At 37.1% G+C, this 16,333-nt stretch overlaps 1 long non-coding RNA gene across 1 annotated transcript in view; it reads left to right on the top strand.

The window, feature by feature from the left end:
• LOC111753001 (uncharacterized) overlaps positions 1-10,256 on the top strand; it is a 117,717-nt gene extending 107,461 nt beyond the window's left edge. The window contains exons 5-7 of the long non-coding RNA XR_002787858.2: positions 8,286-8,442; positions 9,420-9,484; positions 10,125-10,256. This is a non-coding gene — a long non-coding RNA (uncharacterized LOC111753001). The remainder of the gene's footprint in view (positions 1-8,285; positions 8,443-9,419; positions 9,485-10,124) is intronic.
• Positions 10,257-16,333: the final 6,077 nt, after the last annotated feature.

Raw genomic sequence — 16,333 nt, 5'->3', positions numbered from 1 at the left:
TCTTTCTTCTGACTGTATCAGTGTGCATACCTGCAATGTATATTGCTTCCTGTGAGGGAACCACCTTTTTTTGTGATAGTAATGATGCTTCTATGACATTACTCATGTTTCCTTAGAATGACATGAAATTCATTACTCATTTTTATTGGTTTATATTTTTATGAGTTTTTTTTTTTTTAGATTAACACAAAATGTGCCTTCCTGTGCATAACAGAAATCCTCAAAGATTGCTAACACTTTACAGATTTGCTGGCTAATGTATAATCTGCGGAGAATATCTGCCTCATCTGACAAGCACCATCTCAGCCCAGAGAAGCTGTGTCCAATCCGTCTATCAGATCTGACATTGGTGGTATCCTCGCAGCCCTTCCCAGTACACACCCTGCCTTTAAAGGTCTTCCCATCCCTGTTATTGGTCTCGCAGATGATAGAGTATGACACTCCATAAACAATGAGCTAGGCCTTTTGTAGCCTGCTTTGCTTTTCTTGGCTTCAAACTGCCACTGAATGTCAAATCAATTTGGCTCTCATTAGAACAGCTTTATATGTGCAAATGTATTTGGGTCTCATTGCCACTTTTTTTTTTGTCCCTATTTTTTTTCTCTTTTCCATTTTTCCTTTCTCTTTGAGATGATGTAATTTTTCTCTAATCCATGCCAACACCTGTTTCTTTAGAAGAGAGAGAGAGGAGAGAAAAAAAAAAAGAGAGAGAGAGAGAAGAGAAAGAAAAGTGAGAGAAAAAGCTTGGCGTGTTGCTCCTTATCACAATCAGCATGAACACCAGGCTGGCACATTATGGCTCAAGTTTCCCCAGAACAAAGAGAAAATGCCTTGTTGCCATGATATTGTACATCACAGGGCCCAGATAAAGTCAGGAGTCTCTGTAAACCTTGGTTCCTGATGTCTGGAGAGGCGGTTGTCGAGATAGAGTAAGGTGTGTAAGCTGGTTTTATTGATAAGTGATGAAGCCAGCAATAAATCTGATTCAGTGCTTAAGGACGTCTGGGCTACAGCACCATGTTTCATGGAAGACTGTTTTCCTATTGAGTTGGGAGAAATAGAGGGCTACATCCGAGAGAATAGCACAGACTTAAGGAGGCAGCAGGAAGCTGAATGATGAACAAACAGTTGGAGACAGACAGATGAAAAGACAAACTAGTCAGAACAATCTTTATGATGACCTGTGTACACTTTTCAGTTTATGTAAGAGTATTTTTCCTCTGATATGCAGACTTTGAGGTCTTGGATTCAAATAAACCATTTTACAGCATATATATCATATATACATGATATATATACATGTATATATCATATATACATGTATGTATATTACATATATATGATATCTGCTCTTGTATGTATGTATGCAGCTGGAGCTTTGACTTTCAAGTTATTTGAGAGGTATCAGTGACTGATATCTACAGTTTTTGGATTTATTGATGCAAAAAAAATGAAGTAGAGTGGGTTGAATATAAATTCAGAAACTAGGCTAATTATTACAGTTCTTAATGTTGTGTTATGTTCTTCCTTCTGAGAAATTCAGATGACAGAGTGTACATGTATATATGTGTTTACGTACATAGTCATTCATTTAATGAACACCTATTATATAAACTGGCCTAAGTGCTTGGAATACATCCATGTACAAAATTTGAAACAATCTCTGCTCTTGTAGAGTTTATATTTTAGTAGGGGATACTGGTAATAAGTAATGATACCAATAAATCATTAAAATATAGAATCTCTTAGGAAGTGATTAAAAAAAAAAAAAAACAAATCTGTTGCCATTGAGTCGATTCCGACTCATAGTGACCCCATAAGACACAGTAGAACTGCCCCATAAGGTTTCCAAGGAGTGGCTGGTAGATTTGAACTGTTGATCTTTTGGTTAGCAGCTGAGCTTTTGCCACCAGAGTTCCTAGAAAGTGATAAATGTTATGAAAAAAAGTGCTGAGCAGGATCAAGGAGATTAAGAGCACTAGGTCACGTTTCATTACAATTTAAAATAGGGAGGTCAGTATATATATCACTGAGACGGTGACTTTTGAAAAGTAGTTGAAGGAAGTAAGGGGATAAGCTATCTGGGTAGCTGGAGGAGAGTGTAGCATGTGGAAGTGGAGTGGAATGGACCAAGGACAGCAGTGTGAGCCATCAGAGAGGTAATAGATGTGGGTGCAGATGACAAAAGCCTTGTAGGCCAATTGTGCTCTGAGTGAAATGGACATTGGTTGGAGGATTTGAAGTGGAGGAAATATATCATGCATATATCATGCATTCATTTCTATGACAGTGTGTTTTCTCATATTGTAACCAGTCTGGAGCTGAAAGAGTTTATTCATACCTGTTGCCATCCAGTCGATTCCAACTCATAGTGACCCTATAGGACAGAGTAGGACTGACCGATAGGGTTTCCATGGCTGTAATCTTTACAGAAGCAGACTGCCACATCTTTCTTCTGCAGAACAGTTGGTGGATTCAAACCACTGAGCTTTTGGTTAGTAGCTGAGTTTTTAACCACTGTGCCACCAGGGCTCCTTCGATAGTTCATCAGGAAGCCTGAAATGTGAGGAAGTGTTAGATCTGGAGTTAACCACTGATGAACTTCTAGGAAGAACTTCTGATAAGGATGAAAACCAGACCTGTATCAGCAGAGCTCCTTTGGGATGTCAGAGCCAAAAACTGTACAGGGTAAACTACTGGAGAAATAATTGAGAAATTACAAGTAATGATCTCTTTATGATCCTAGAAGTAAGAGCACAGGGTTTGTGCAGACCCAAGGATTAATCTTCTTGTGCAGCAGAGATTGCATACAGACAGACTTAGGTTTATACCCCAGCTTTGCCACAAACTATGTGGTGTTAGGCTAGTTAACTAATAATATCTTTGAATCTTTGTTTCCTGGTCTATGAAATGGAAATAATAATAATAGCTCTCTTCCATAATTTTTTGAGGGTTAAATTATATATCATACGTGCACTTTGCATAAAGTATATGTCAACACATTGTAGTTTTCTGGCTCTATATGCTTCATGTAGTTCTTGCTCAACATATATTTTCCAATTATTTGAAAGGTATCAGTGACTGATTTTAATACTGGAAGAAAAAATCCCAATGAAAGAGAAGATAGCTGATTAAAGCAGGTTCCTACAATTGCTTAAAAAGATGATACCTAAAGATTCACTCACCTACACATTTCTAGGCATTCCAAATGCTGAAAGTCATAACGAAAATTAAATGTTTTAAGGATACATTAACAAGGAGGGATTCTTTCGTGGACATCCATCTGGCCCGTTCGTAGAGAGCTTCAGATGCGACTCAGCAAATATTTGTTAAACATGGCTATGCAGGCACTGAGGTAGAAGAAGGCGTTGTCCCTGCCCTTTAGAAACTTCTGGTCTGGTGGAAGAGTTTCCAGTCAAATGAGATGACCTGGTTCTTTACCTTTAAACACAGACTGTTGACTCATACATTTTTCATATTCTGATTAACAGTTTTACCATCCACCCCTTCTAGAAATATACCTTTTATTTACTTGTTGGCAAGTAGTCAATATATTGTAAATGAACAGGTATGAAGGGTTGGGGAGAGTCGTTCTGTTGCCTTTCAATAAGTAATTGCAGAATTCAACATTCTCTAGAAGATTATTTTTCAAGGCCAGGGTAGCTACACTGCAGAGTGGTGTTTGTAGGGGTAGGGAGCAAGAGTTCAGAGGCTTATTCTCTCACTAACAGTGAAGAGCAAAATACCTTAATTCACTATTTTTCTTGCAGATACAAGTCAAAACCTGCCTAGAATTGCTTTAATAATACTGAAGAGGGAAAATGAAGTGAAACTTTTAAGTCCTGAAGATTCTTAAAGATAGTCTTTGAAGGATAGAAAAAAAAGAACAGAAAAATTCCTTTAAATTCCTGGGTCCCACAATTGAGATTTTAGTCATGGCAAGTAAAACATATTGATTGGCACCAAAGTATAAGATCTTTGTCACCATCTGTTTCCTGATTGTGTCAGCAAGTATTTTTTCTCTATGAGAGTGTGAGAATACACCATAGCCTAAAAGTATCAAAGTGTCAATTATGCACCACATTTAAAAGTTGGAAGCCCAGTTCATGAAAGTCGGTGACAAAAGTCCTGATTCCTGTTTCTTCCTGAAGTAAAATCCTTGCACTCCATTTATTCTGTGACCTACAAAAAGATCGGTGGCTCAGTGGAGTGAAAAACTGGCAAAAGGAGAGGGGGGAAAAAGTCATCTTAAATGAATTATTTATTGAAAGCTTCTCCTGTGCAAGTCACTTTGCTAGGATCTGAAGTTATTATGAATGCTATATGCAAATAACAATTTTTAACAAGTATGGCATGACAGGGAGGAGAAAAGAAATGGAGAGAGGACACAGAAAAAAGAGAAATAAGAAGAGAAGGAGAATGGTAAACAGGGAAGCATTTGGGCTAGTGTCATGGATTGAATAATGTCCCCCAAAAGTGTGTATAGCAACTTGGTTAGGCCAAGATTCCCAGTATTCTGTGGTTCTCCATTTTGTGATTGTAATTTTATCTTAAAGAGGATTAGGGTGGGCTTGTAACACCCTTACCAGGTCACATACTTGATCCAATATAAAGGGAGTTTCCCTAGGGTGTGGTATGTACCACCTTTTATGATAAAAAGGAAAGGGAAGCTAGCAGAGAGGGGGGACTTCATACCACCAAGAAAGCAGTGCTGGGCGGAGCAGAGCATGTCCTTGGGACCTGAAGTTCCTGCACTGAGATGCTCCCAGGCCAAGGGAAGACTGATGGCAAGAACCTTCCCCCAGAGCCGACAGAGAGAGAACTCCTTCTCCTGGAGCCGACACCCTGGATTTGGATTGTAGCCTACTAGACAGTCAGAAAATAAATTTCTTTTTGTTAAAGCCATCCACGTGTGGTATTTCTGTTATAGCAGCACTAGATGAGTAAGACAGCTAGGAAAGGGGAAACAAGAGACAATGATGGAACTAATTGAAAAATTTGGCCAGAAACAATGGATGTTGCAAGGGTGGGATCTTTCAGAAAGGTTAAAATTTTAGCATTTTGAGGTTGAAATCAAGATTACCCTCAGCCTTGTTGCCTTTTATCTAGTAATTTTCCTGTTGTTTAAACTTGACTTGTGATATCCTTTTTCTATTTTCTCCTTTATTAGGATTACTGCTGTTGTTAAACATAGCTAGTTAATTACGCTGGTTTTCTTTGAATTTCTGCACTTGTCGCTCTGGGTTCTCTGTAGAGCCTGTTAAACTCCCTAAGGAATGGTGCCTGGAGGTAGTTAAGACTTCCTGAACTGACACAGAGATCTTTAAGAAAATGGTTTTGAGATACTACCCATACGAATGAGGCTTGAGGTAGAGGGGAGAGGTAGTGTTGATATGCTGGACCTTCTTGGGGGATAACTTGTTTTTTTCCCTGGCCTCCTTGACACCATGTGAGTCCAGTCCAAAGCCTGGACTCACATGGTGTGTGACAAGCCATTCAACAAGCTTTAGAGCTCTCATCTGATTGAACCCAAGGTCTCTAAAAGAGATTATGTTCAAGTCCTGTTTTTGTTCCTGGGAAAGAAGCATTTGAACCTTGACTAGTATGTTTGGAAGAGATGCTTCAGGGGTGTGGGGTTGGGGAGGGGGGAGTGCCTATCATGTAAAATCTAAGATGTCCCACAGAGAGCCTGGGGCCTTTGCAGTAGATGTTATAGAAACTCTTATATTTGATCCAGCTTTCCTCAAGGAGGAGCACTTCAAGGCCTTTGAAGAGATCATTGGGAGCATGAAGAGTGCCAGGGCTATTACGGTGCTGATTACATTTCAATAAGAAAGTCTCCAGCTGTGTAGGCAATAAAAGAAATTGTTGCAGATAATGTTAGAAAAGGCGAGTGCCCTAACTTTAAGATATATCGATCATGCCTTGGGTCAGAAGAGTTCTGCCTGACAAAAAGTTGTGGAAGTTTCAGCTGCCTGCAAAGAAGGCATGATTCCCTAAGGTGGTAACTTTTTGACTGATGAAAATTACAAGAGAATAGGAAAAGCCTCCCAAAGAATGAGAGTTTTTGGTAAAGCTCACCCAGAGTCAGGCACTTAGCCACAAATGTAGCATCAGACAGGAGTCACAGATGATATATTATTGCTCCCTCACCACCCCCACTGTATCCCAAATTGCAGAAGGAGAAAATTTTATCTCAGAAACATGATAATGTTATTAAAACACACACACACACACACACACAGCACCAGCTGCATAAATTGTGAAACAAGTCACTGTTCTATTTTTTCTGTGACAATGTGTAAATATCACAATTGTTTCTATCAAGATAGGAAATAAAAACACAGAAAAGTCGTGGACTCTGGGCGCGATTGTACTCTTTACTAGTTATTAATAACCTTGAGTTAAGAGAAAGAATTGTGATGAAACACTTCCAGAGTTCTATACCTTCAGAGTTGATTCTTTGTGCCTATGCTTAGCTTTTTACTGTCACATTCACCCATAGCCACAATCCATGTGAAAATATTTTGAGAGACAGATTTTTGCCTGTTTGCCAAATTGGCTGAGTGGCATTTACTATAAAATCTTAATTTACTTCATGGTTTCTCTTCATGCTTATAGCAATCTATACAACATCTACGTATGCCCACGCACTCATTATGGAGCCATGCATAACCCAGGAGATAAATTCCATTTTAAAAACTTTATCCACAGAACCAGCTCTAATCTTTTCATAGCCCCCTTTCTATTCCAAAGTTTTCAAAATGAAAATGATGGAAACATTTCCCATATCCCTGAGTAATTTTTAAATGATCATACAGTACAATTGACTTTTTTTGGAGTGTACAGTTCTTTGAATTTTAACACACAGACAGATTTGTGTAACCACCACCGCAGTCAGGATATAGAAGTTTGATTGCCCCAGACCCTCCCCCGTGCTATCCTTTTTTAGTCACATTCTTGGCTACCCCTTGGCAACCACTAATGTATTCTATATCACTATAGATTTGTCTTTTTCAAAAACATCATCTAAATGTAATCATACATTATATTATCTCTTGAGACTGATGGTCCAGATAGACTAGATAATATCAAGCAGCGAAAGGCACAGTCTAGATTGTATGACACAGAAAAGTGGTAGAAAAACTTAAGGCAATATCGTTTTTGGACTAAGATTAGTCAGAACATGCCTCATAGAAGAGGTCAATAGTGGAGGATGGTTCTCAGAAAAGTGCAGAATTAATGTCAATGGCAAAAACAGGACAGCATTTCAGAGATTAGAGAATAATAACTGCGTAGTTAAGGAAATGAAGAGATCAGTTTGATTAGAAGGAGGTAATATTTTTTCCTGGCTTTTAAAATGGAAAGCAGCATAACAATAGCAGCAGTTTTTGAAGATTGATTAGGCAGAGATATACAAGATGTCTATATAGAATATAATAGACATGCAGTAAATATTTTCTTTTGGTTCAGCTTGAGAAGAAGAGAATAGAGGCAAGGATACCTCTACAAAGCTATCAGAATGATTCAGGAAATGAGCAATTAACCATGTTCATGTGGTAGTAATGGAAATTAAAGAAGAAATGATGAACCCAGGAGAGTAATTTCCTAGGATTTGGCAGTGATTTAATTTGGACAAAGTCAAAAATAATATATTTGAAATATGGGGGATGTAAACAGAAAAGTTTCAAACTGGAGGTACTCATGTCAGACTAAGAATGATAGGGCCAACATGCATTCTCAGGAAACAAAAGGACAGCAGGATGCAAGCCATTTGGGAAGAATGTGTAAGCAATTTGCTCCCAGAATTGACTACAGTCATGAATAAAAATTGAACTCATTGCCATCGAGTCCATTCCGACTCATAGCGACCCTAGAGGACAGAGTAGAACTGCCCCATAGGGTTTCCAAGGAGCAGCTGGTGGATTCAATCTGCCAACATTTTGGTTAGCAGCCAAGCTCTTAACCACTATGCCACCAGGGCTCCACAATCATAAATAGCTGACTACAATTTTACAATCAAGTGTAACTAAACCAGCTGAAGTCTCACACCCAAGTGCTAACTCACCTCCCTAACCAATCGGTCAACCTTTACATTTCAAAGAACTTCAAGCTGACGCTGATCTTATTTACAATCATTAACCCCCTACCTTTCCTTTATTCTCTAGGTATATAGACCTCTCTCTCTGCATGAATGGCAGAGCGCTTTGTATTTTTACTTAGTGCTGCCCAGCTATAGCTGTTATTTTTCCTCAGTAAAACTCCTTTTCTTTCACCCCTAACAGAGTACGAGATTTTTTTCTTTGACATTTCCGGTATCAGAAGTGGGATTTTGAAAGTGCATTATCTTCTCTGATCCTTGAGGCATCAAGGACATGGGCACAGTACCAGCTGAGCTGCTTTGGACTATCCACTTCTGCAAATACTCAGGAATCTGTTAAGGTAAAAAAACCTCTCAAATTTGAGCTGCACTCTCTTGCATTGATAGCTCTTTAAGCTTTATTCCACAATAAAAAAATTTGGTTTGGTTCTTGCAAGTAAAAGTTTGTTTTGACTGTCATTATAAACTGAGGAGCACTGTATGTAAAGGAAATTTGGAGCCACCTTCCGGGGCTCCTGCTCACTGCCTGACAAGCATTTTGGTTCCTGTCGGGTATAACCTCACTAGAGACAGTTTGGAAAATAAGTGGTCACTTTGGGGATTTTTCCAATTGGAAAGACCAGTATATTTAAGGTCTAAAATAAGAGACGAGGCCTCTAGCTGGCAGAATTAGTTAGGTTCAGGAAGAATGAAACCAGATTTCGTGTGGTTGTTATGAAGAAATCCCAGAGTGTTTAGAGGGGCAAAAATATGTGGGCATAGGTTGAGCACCTTAGATGTCCTTATGGCATTCACCAAGGACAGAAGGACACCTGTGAAAGGATAAGCTGGAATATGAGATGGGACAGAGCAATAGGCTGCCCACCAGTTGCAAGAAAACTCTCGTGCAACAGAGACAAACTGTGAAACAAAACACCAAACAACATGGCAAACTCCCTGCTAGGAATTTTATTTGACTCTGGGAAAGCACAATTCAACTTAAGAGAATAAGATTCTTAACATCGTTGATAAATGAGCCTGGATTTCCCACTGCTCCCACACCTGCCACTGGGATGCTGATTCAGGATTCATGTTCAAAAAACACTATGAGCTGAATATATTTGAAGAAATTTAGAATTTCAGTGATCACTTTGGGAAAATGAGTTCCCATTTGTGTTCTCTCTCTTTTTTGTTTAGAAAACTTTTTTTTTAATACTCAGTCTTAGTCAAAGGGTCTGAATAAAATTTGTCCGTTGGAGACTCTGGCAAGTTAATGCATTTATCTAGGACCAGTTTTACTGTTAAATTAAGTGAATCTCATCCAAGAATTACTCTACAGGCTTACCTCAGAGATATTGCCAGTTTGGTTCCAGACCACTGCAATAAAGCAAATATCACAGTAAAGTAAGTTACATGAATTTTTTGATTTCCTAGTGCATATAAATCATGTTTACACTATACTGTAGTCTTAAGTGTGCAACAGCATTATGTCTAAAAAAAAATCTTAATTAAAAAATACTTTATTGCTAAAAAATGCTAACCATCATCTGAGCCTTCAGTGAGTTGTAATTTTTTTGCTGGTGGAGGGTCTTGCTTCAATATTGATGGCTGATGAATGATCAGGGTGGTGGTCACTGAAGGCTGAGGTGGCTGTGGCAATTTCTTAAAATAAGACAACAATGAAGTTTGCTGTGTTGATTGACTCTTCCTTTCAGGAAGATTACTCTGTAGTATGTGATGCTGTTTGATAGTATTTTACCCGTAGTAGAACTTCTTTTCAAAATGGGAGTTAATCCTCTCAAACCCTGCTGCTGCTTTATCAGCTAAGTATATGTAATATTCTAAATCCCTTGTTACATTTCAACAATGTTCACAGCATCTTCACCAAGAGTAGATTCCAACTCAAGAAACCACTTTCTTTGCTCATCCATAAAAAGCAACTCCTCATCTGTTCAAGTTTTATCTTGAGATAGCAGCAATTCAGTCATGTCTTCAGACTTCACTTCTAATTCTAGTTCTCTTGCTATTTCCACTACATCTGCAGTTACTTCCTCCACTGAAGTCTTGAACCTCTCAAAGTCATCCATCAGGGTTGGAATCAACTTCTTCCAAACTCCTGTTACTGTTGATATTTTGACCTCCTCCCACGAATCACAAATGTTATTAATGGCATCTAGAATGGTGAGTACTTTCCAGAAGGTTTTCAAATTTCTTTTTCCCAGATTCATCAGAGGACTCACTATGTATGGTAGCTATAGCCTTATAAAATATGTTTTTTAAATAGTAAAACTTGAAAGTTGAAATTACTCCTTGATCCATGGGCTGCAGAATAGATGTTATATTAGCAGGTGTGATCATTGAGGTTGTGTGTCAACTTGGGTGGGCCATGATTCTCAGTGGTTTGGCAGTTTTGATGTAGTTAGGCAGTAGTATGATTATATGATCACTCCCATGATGATATTTGATATAATGTAATCACCTCCGTAATAGAATCTGCTCTGAGTAAGCCAATCAGTTGAGAGGGAGTTTCCTTGGGAGTTTAGCCTGTGTGGAATGTGGGTGGACTTTCTGGCAAGGCTATCGGGCTTTTGTTTGCTCTGGACCCTGCAGCTGGCTCCTGTTTGTCTGAACTTTGGTCCTTGGGACTTGAGCTAGCAGCTAACCTGCCGTCTTGCTTGCTGATCTTGGGATTTATCGATCTTCACAGGCTATGAGCAAGAGCTCTGCTCTCTGACCTGCCAATCTCTATCCCTACCCACAGACTTGGGACATTCTAGCCTCTACAACCACATGAGTCCTTTCCCTGATATAAATTTCTCTCTATATGTATTTATACACTTTACTGGTTTTGCTTCTTTAGAGAACCCAGCCTAAGGCAGCAGGCATGAAAACAACATTAATCTCCTTGTACATCTCCATAAGAGCTCTTGGGTGGCCAGGTGCATTGTCAATGGGTAGTAATATTTTGAAAGGAACCTTTTTATCTGAACAGTAAGTCTCAACAGTGAGCTTAAAGTAATCAGTGAAACCATGTTCTAAACAAATGTGCTGTCATCCATGCTTTGCTGTTCCCTTTATAAAGCACAGGCAGAGTAAGTTTAGCATAGCTCTTAAGGGCCCTAGGAATTTAAGAATGGTAAATAAGCACTGGAAAGTAATCAAGTGCATTACCCTTTAACAGGAGAGTCAGCCTGTCCTTTGAAGCTTCGAATCCAGGCATTGACTTCTACTCCCTATGAAAGTCCTAGATGGCATCTTTTTCCAATATAAGGCTGTTTCATCTGCACTGAAATCTGTTATTTAGTGTAGCCACCTTCATCAATTATCTCATGTTTGTGTTGTAAGCCTAGGTTTTGAGCTGGTCTCACAGATTGGTGAATTTATGTCATTTTTCTGTCTCATTTTGTGTCTCCATTTCCATCTTGCCTTAGAAAGCTGTAGCAATTGCTAGGTTTTTCTTTTTTTTCTTAGAGGCCGTCTTTTGCCTTAGTTTTTTTCTCTTCCAAGAAAAACTGCTTCTTGCATCTGTGTTATGAGTTGGGTTTTCAGTATCTACATTGAGAAAAACTTGATATTAACTGGTCTGTTTGAAAGGTGCACTAAAAAGGATGGATTGTTTATTTTTATTGGTATAACAAGGCCTTTAAAAGGACAAATTATTCTAAATTTTTTCTCTAAAGGATCCTATAAAGCATGCAAAAGATGGGGTTATGAAAATATAATAATTTCCTATCTCTGGGTCCAAAAAAAAAAAAAAAAAATCTGTTGCCATTGAGTCGATTCTGACTCATCTCGACCCTATAGTATTATTAAATTAGATTATAACATTTCCTCAAAAACTTTAATTAGTTTGATGATAAATAAGCACTTATGTAAATTAAATAGTCCTAATATTCCCAAGAATTAATGAAAATAAATTTGTTCTGACGAAAGTTTTTATGTTTTTCAACCTTGAAAGCAAAATCTTGAAAGGAAAACCTTTCTTAGTATTTTAAGCTAGACATTATATGAAATGTGTTTTATATAGCGAATGGGAGCAATTTTTATTAATTTCAGAATGAGAAGAAGGAAGGCTAAACTGCTTACCAAGAGAATAGTAAAAAATTAGAAGGAAAATAATTTAGCTATCTCTTGTCTTTCGAAATACCTAGGGCAACTTGTACAAATGTAAATTAATTGATATTAACCAATTCTTTTTTGATAATAAGCCTCTGAGACCTACAATACTCCAGAGAAGGTTTTGAAAAGACCTCTCCCAACCAGGTGAAATGTTTTTAAAACAAAAGAAAATGAGATAAATAATGTGGACATTAATGAGGTCTAAAATAAAAAAGAAAAATGCTGTCTTAATATACTGGAAATTGGGTGGATCCCCAACACAAAAAAATCCATGGACAAATCTGTTAGATTGAGAAAATATAAGAAATGTTAAAAATTTGAATGGAAATATAGACTATTTAGACAAACTTTATTTCAACAGTAATTATGTTTTGTACTATATGGGCTTAAATTAATTTTCAAGATTTTTAGGTAACCTACTGGTATTAAATTGAATTAATGGATATTCACTATAATTGAAGTTCGTAGGCTATTACTTTTTAAGTCACAGAGAAATTACACATGCATATATATGTATTTGGGTCTAGTAATAAGTGTGATCATTTTTGCCACTTAAAGGACAAGAAATTTAAAAAGTTTATTAAAGGAATTTATCTTATGTGGTCAAAGTTGTTATTTACTTTGTGTAAAAGTTTAATGGGTTATTTTATGAGAATTTTTAATAAAAGCTTTTATGTCAAATAGCATATAAAGCAAAGAATTGGATTTCTCACTGTTGTGATAAAATTATTACTGGGTTGAAGAGTTAATTTTATTCTTCATGCAATCTGCCTTGAAGACAAGGGTTTGGCAGAATAAATTCCTGCGTTGAAAACCAAGCTGCATGGTTTTGGAAAAAGTTAAGGTTTTTATGTTTAAGATTTTTGGTTAAAGAACTTAAGTGTTGTTTCTCGGTGACCTACGATAAACTCCTGCCAACTTTGAAACTTCGTGGAAAGCCACAAAAATTTGTTTCTGTTTTATAAAGACAAAAGTGCTAAAAAAGTTTTATTTAATATGTTATAAAATTACGTGAATGTGTTGTCAAATCGGGAGTAGTATCAAATTTTCTTTAAGTTAAAATTTATGTGTCAGTAATGTTTGCCTGATATTAAACAACAAACATATAATATTATGTCATAATTTCATTATTTAAATTGCTAACTTGGTTGCAACTTTGTTTCCTTTAAATCTAGCATCATAAAAGCCAATGGTTTTAACTGGGGAATTCACATCGTTTACCAATGGAGTTTTTATTACTATTCAGGTGTTTATAGATGTGATAATCTTGGCATATTCTTGGTATATCCTGACTATTTAGTGTTATGTCTCAAGATTATTATGTGTTATATTGGAAGTTCTTTGAAAATAAAAATAATCATTATGTTCAGAGATATTTTTTCTAAAGTTTTTTTTTTTTACTTTGCATTAGTTTTGTAATTAGTCCTCATCAGGTCTTTCACTTTTAAGAATTATTTTTATAATTTAACCATGGGCATTTTTAAGTTGTCATCTGCAGATAAGTTTTACTTTGCTGATTCACTGAAAATGCTTGACCAAAATATTTCAACAAAAATGAACTGTATCAGACTTCTAAAGAGGACTATAATATATCAAAAGTGGATATTATTTAACTAAATCAAGATTTATAAAAACTCTTATGTAGAAGCTGATGTGGTTTTCAGAGTATTGTTGGTCCAGAATTGCATAGAACCATAATTAATTACATAGGACTGAGTAAATTAAAGAATCTCTATAAGGTTTGTATGAGAATATTGCTGACACTCAATATTCTGTTTTTTAGATATAAAAACCATTTTTTCTTTCTCTTTTTTGGTGTAAGAATCAGCTATTTCAGTAACTGATAACACTATGCTGGCTACAGAATACTGTATGGTAAAGGCTTTTTCTCATCTTCTGATTCTTGCTATTTGACTAGCTCAAAAAACATGTCTTGGTTATGTGCCTGTAACCTTTGGCCCTGGCTCTCACCTAGATAGATTAGCAGATGTACTATAAGATTCAGCTGGACCCAAGGCTGAATATTAACTGACTTACCTCTTCCAGCTGATGTCCCCCTTTTAAGAACTTGTTAGTTCAGATCTGCATTTCAATGGTATAATCATTTGGCTTCCATTTTTGTACCTTAAGTAGGATTAGAAGATGTTATGGCACATGTCAAAGTTCTGACTAAATATATTTAGAGTGTTTTAAATGATTCTGCCCATGGACTCCAAGAAATGAATACTGAAATGACTACGATGAGAGAAGTATTTCTTCAAAACCAAATAGCTATCAACATCCTTACTATTATACAAAGAGGCACCTATGCCATTATTAAAACTGATTGTTTATATTCCTGCTAATAGTGCTAATATTACTCACTGTTTCCCATATACAAGGCATAGTGTTGAATCTCAGTGATCTTGTTCCTTCCTTAACAGATACTATAATTAGTTTTCCTCTTGAGGTGGATGGTGGAAAAATTGGTACTTTATTTTGGAATCTTTATATTCCTCATCTTTTCTATTATTGTAATTATAAAATGCTGTTTTGTTTCAGTTCAATGCATTTTATTCATGAAATGCTGTACTTCAAAACTACTTGACCCTTCACATAAAATCATACGGGCTTCACACGCTTTCACTGGTGATTGTATTGTTTAATCACCTTTCTTTTGTCTCCCTGGGTGTATTTCATCTTGACCTCTATCATTCTATCCTGCCTGAAAAATGTTCCTTGAATATGGACTTGTCTGTTACGAGGTTCCCCATAAAACCTACTCACCTTGAAGATGAGACCTATTAGCTCGGCAAGATGATGAAAATAATTTTTTACTCAAGAAAACAGACAAAGTTCTTGCAGAAGAAAGGCTACTCCATTGTGGGTGATAAGCACTCTCTAGCAGAGGATTGATCAAAAGGGGGAAATGTAAACAGAAGAGTTTCAAACTGGAGGTGCTCATGACAGACTAAGAATAAGAGGACCCATATGCATTCTCAGGAAACAAAATGTCAGGATGTATATCACTTGGGAAGAATGTGTAAATAATTTGCCCCCAGAACTGACTACAGTGATGAATGCTGCTGTTGTTAGGTGCTGTCAAGTCGGTTCTGCTGTCTTTGCACACATGGGGTCACCATGAATTGGACAACAGAACAAAACACTGCCCAGATCTGTACCATCCTCACCATGGTTGCTAGGTTTGAGACTATTGTTGCAGTCACTATGTCAATCCATCCTGTCATGGCTTTTTCACTAACCCTCTACCTTACCAAGCATGATGTCCTTCTCCAAGAACTGGTCCCTCCTGATAACGTGTCCAAAGTATGCGAGACAAAGTCTCGCCATTCTTGCTTAGAAGGAGCACTCTGGCTGTACTTCTAAGACAGACATGTTCATTCTTCTGGCAGTCCATGGTATATTCAATATTCTTCGCCAGCACCATAATTCAAGGCATCAATTCTTCAGTATTCCTTATTCATTGTCCAGCTTTTGCATGCACATGAGACCATTGAAAATATCATGGCTTGGGTCAGGTGCACAATCACGAATAGCTGACTACAGTTCTACAATCAAGTATAAACAAATCAGCTGGTGTCTTACACCTATGTGGTAACTCACTCCTCCCTAACCAAGTGGTCTACTTTTGCATTTCAAAGGACTTCAAGCTGAAGTTGATCTTACTTACAATAGATCAACCCCCTATATTTCCTTTGTTCTCTATGTATATAGACCCCTCTCTCCACTTGAACTGCAGAGCACATTGAATTTTTTATCTAGTGCTGCTCAGCTATAGAAATAAAATTCATTTTCTTTCACACTTAACAGAGTATGAGATTTTCTTTTTTGACTGGGACCAGGAGAATAGTAATAAAATGAACTAACTTTGGAGAATTTGGAAAGGAAGCTAATTAAAAAAAAAAAATTTAAGGGAGAAGACAATGATTGTTATTTTAGAGGAGTTTGAGTGATACAGTGGAAATGGTATTACAAGACTGATTTGTGGAGTCATATATTTGGAAGTTAAAGATGGTGGTTGAAGTCTCAAGAATAGATGAGCTCTGTGAAGGAAAGATGGCATCGGGAAGGTAGTATAGAGTCAAAGACTAAAATCTAAATAAGAACTGGATGGTGGGAGTGGAGAAGAGTTTC

Source organism: Loxodonta africana, chromosome 10 (assembly GCF_030014295.1).
Source record: "Loxodonta africana isolate mLoxAfr1 chromosome 10, mLoxAfr1.hap2, whole genome shotgun sequence".
Classification (NCBI taxonomy): domain Eukaryota; kingdom Metazoa; phylum Chordata; class Mammalia; order Proboscidea; family Elephantidae; genus Loxodonta; species Loxodonta africana.
Note: the sequence above shows the minus strand (reverse complement) of the source record. Positions and strands in the feature narration are given on the sequence as shown.